Source organism: Acartia tonsa, chromosome 12 (assembly GCF_053477335.1).
Source record: "Acartia tonsa isolate MP-2025a chromosome 12, ASM5347733v1, whole genome shotgun sequence".
NCBI lineage: Eukaryota > Metazoa > Arthropoda > Copepoda > Calanoida > Acartiidae > Acartia > Acartia tonsa.
This window is the reverse complement of record NC_137271.1, coordinates 43,530,621-43,534,681: the sequence shown is the minus strand read 5'-3', so window position 1 is coordinate 43,534,681 and position 4,061 is coordinate 43,530,621.

Below are 4,061 nucleotides of genomic sequence, written 5' to 3'. Positions count from 1 at the left end.
GTCAAAATAACCGGGTTTTTACTACAAAACCGGGTTTTAATGCCGTCGGAAACCGCCCAAAACGGGTAATAATGCCTGGTTGGTATTTATGGCCAGGCCGAACCGGGTTTTTTTGCAACTTTCCTGTGCACGCCACTAAAGCAAAACAAAAAAATTGGAATTCCGTTAATACCATTATAAAGCTTCCCTGAGATTTTCAGCTCGATCGGTCCATAAAAGTGGCGCCTGGCACTAATGGGTTAATAAGTAATCAAATATATTTTTTAGTGGTGGCGTTCTAAAACTCAATTTTTTAAAATTCTTTTTCGGTCAGAAATGTTTTAAAGGTTAATTTTATCTGTTGCATATCCCCTCTTTGTCTAATTCCGATATGAACCCGCCCTAATGTTGATAAATTATAATTATTCTAAATTAATTTTAACATGCTGACTGTATAACTAATGCTTATATTGTGTTTCAAAATACAATTTTTTACCAAATAAAAAGCATTAGCTGATTTAACCCACTTACTCCTACCAGAAATTAGTCATCAATGTCTTATGTTCTTCATTGGTGTTTGAGACATAATTTGTTGAAAACAATAAAATATTTTTTTCTGATATAAAACTCACCACGCCATCAATATAATCGAATAATTTCTGACAGGGGTAAGTGAGTTAAAAAAAGTTCTAAAAAGTGTTCATCTCACTTTGGGCATTCAAAAATTACATTTTTCAATTTTTGGTCAAAATAACCGGGTTTTTACTACAAAACCGGGTTTTAATGCCGTCGGAAACCGCCCAAAACGGGTAATAATGCCTGGTTGGTATTTATGGCCAGGCCGAACCGGGTTTTTTTGCAACTTTCCTGTGCACGCCACTAAAGCAAAACAAAAAAATTGGAATTCCGTTAATACCATTATAAAGCTTCCCTGAGATTTTCAGCTCGATCGGTCCATAAAAGTGGCGCCTGGCACTAATGGGTTAATAAGTAATCAAATATATTTTTTAGTGGTGGCGTTCTAAAACTCAATTTTTTAAAATTCTTTTTCGGTCAGAAATGTTTTAAAGGTTAATTTTATCTGTTGCATATCCCCTCTTTGTCTAATTCCGATATGAACCCGCCCTAATGTTGATAAATTATAATTATTCTAAATTAATTTTAACATGCTGACTGTATAACTAATGCTTATATTGTGTTTCAAAATACAATTTTTTACCAAATAAAAAGCATTAGCTGATTTAACCCACTTACTCCTACCAGAAATTAGTCATCAATGTCTTATGTTCTTCATTGGTGTTTGAGACATAATTTGTTGAAAACAATAAAATATTTTTTTCTGATATAAAACTCACCACGCCATCAATATAATCGAATAATTTCTGACAGGGGTAAGTGAGTTAAAAAAGCACTGTAAAATTAAACAACATAAGAAATTGATCATTGAAAATCTTGCAATGTTGATTTTAAACATATGTTTTATATGAATTCTTTTAAATAAAAAATATGAAATTTAAAGTAATTACAAAATGTTGTTAGTTGTACCTATTGATTTATATCATTAAGCAAATATAGTCAGACATGATATTTAGTTTTAAACTTTTGATCTTTTAAGATCCTTAAATGTTTTCAAATAATTATAAACTTGTATTATTTCAGCCATTTTGCAAGCATCAAGCCAAACCACAGTTGTTTCAACTACTGCAGCTGCCACCAATGCTACTGCAACAATAATCCCTGCCACCAATGCTATTGCAACAATAATCCCTGCCACCAATGTTACTGCAACAACTTTCCCTGCAAGCAATGTTACTGCAACAATAATTTCTGCCACAAATGCTATTGCAACAATAATCCCTGCCACCAATGTTACTACAACAACTTTCCCTGCAAGCAATGTTAATGCAACAACTTTCCCTGCAAGCAATGTTACTGCAATGATAATCCCTGCCACCAATGCTACTGCAACAATAATCCCTACCACCAATGTTACTGCAACAACTTTCCCTGTAAGCAATTCTACTGCAACAAATCCTCCTGCAACAGTTAAGCCAACCAAGCCTAACAAGCCAAATAAGCCCAACAAGCCAAACAAACCTAACAAGCCTAATAAACCAAACAAGCCTAGTAAACCAAACAAGCCTAGCAAACCTAATAAGCCTAACAAGCCTAACAAACCCAACAAGCCTAACAAACCCAACAAGCCTAATAAGCCCAGTAAACCAACCAACGGCACTACAACCATTGCTTCTGGAACCACCGGTACTGGTGCTTCAACTATTGCTCCTTCAACAGGCAAGCCCAATAAGCCCAACAAGCATAGACGTCCAAGGGGGGGGGGTAATGGGGCGATTACCCCCCCCCCCCCATTTAAAATTTACCCCTACCCTGGGGGTGCTGTAGGCACCCCCAACAATTTAGGAGGGGGTATTTACCCCCCCCCCAAACAATTTCGGGGGGGTAAATACCCCCCCCCAAAAAAAAATAGCTTGGACGTCTATGCTAACAAGCCCAACAAACCTAACAAGCCTAACAAGCCTAACAAACCCAACAAGCCCAACAAACCAAACAAGCCTAATAAGCCTAACAAGCCCAACAAGCCTAACAAGCCCAATAAGCCAAGCAAGCCTAGTACGCCCACTAAACCATTCACAGTTGTGACCAACCAGTCCACTAAACCATTTACTGCTGTCACTAACAACCCCACAACAAAGCCATTCACAGTTGTAACCAACGCAGCCACCAACGCCACAACTGCTGCTGGTATTAACCCCACAGTTGCCCTTGCAACAACAGCCACTGTCTAATCTAAATCATGTTTACATTTTATTGCCACCACATCAATTTAATATTATTCTTGCTTAATTATTATTCTTAATAGAAATTTTACTAAAATATGCTTTGTTTTTGTTTAAATATTTTATTTAGGAGTATTTGGGACTGATAACCAGGCATAAATAAATCAGACTTTTTCTAACTGATATGTGTATATAAAGAATCTGATTATGTATTCATTTGTTTTTGCCACCTAATAATGTTTGTTCTATGCCAAAAGTGTCCATTCTTTGCCAGAGTAAATGGACAGGTAAATTGGGTTCCAGAACAAACGCGCCAAGAGTCCCAATCGTCAGAGTGGGCAAACGAACGAGTGCTAAAATATCAATTTGATTAAGTATTTCTGTACAGATTAGGTTCGGTTAAGATATGAATGTACAAATAAGCTCCCTGCAGGTGTTAGGCATTTAAAAAACCTATAAGATGGTCTAATATAGGTTAGGTTAGGTTAGTGTCTACTCCGACGTTTGTAACTCCTGCGTTTGTCCTAGGACCGTAAATTGATTGTCTGATGTAATATTGTTACCCAACCCGAGATCTTGACTTAACATGTAGAGCATCCTCTCGTTGTCAAGAGGTAACGAGTTCGAATATCAGCTCAACATCGCATCATAACTAAATTATAACAATGTCAGATCCGCGACAGCAATAAACAAAGTAGGGGGAATGTCTTGTCCCAAAACAGGTGCAAATCATTACCATGCACAGTTAGGACTTCCAGACAAAGGTCGTGCAATAAGTTTTTGGTCTGTTGGATGTTAATTGGCCTAATTCTTTGGGTGTTTTGACAGAAAAGAAGAGATTTTGCTCCCTATAGTTATCCTAGGTTGTTGGACCTGACTTTAAAAAGTCATGGACAGCAACCTCGCCAGTAATTGATGGATAAAAAAAATATTGTTAACCAATCTAAATCATGGTCATTTCTTGTTATTAGATCTAATCATGTACCATACCTTTTTTAACCAAAAATAATTTGGATTTGTTGAAAAACATATAATTAGACATAATTGTATTATTTGACATGGATTAAAACGTTGTTTAGTGAAAGTCTACATAATGTATAATCTAGACTCACACAAGACAAAGGAGTAAATTTTCATACAAAGCAACTAATATTTAGAAATTGGGAAAAGTAGCAGGGTGTATATTTGTACTGATCAATTTAAGTAAACTATTATTAGGTTGGACAGGAGGAGGGGAGGGAGGGTATATAAGGCGAGACACGAGCCTTGCCTTGCCTCCTTAGT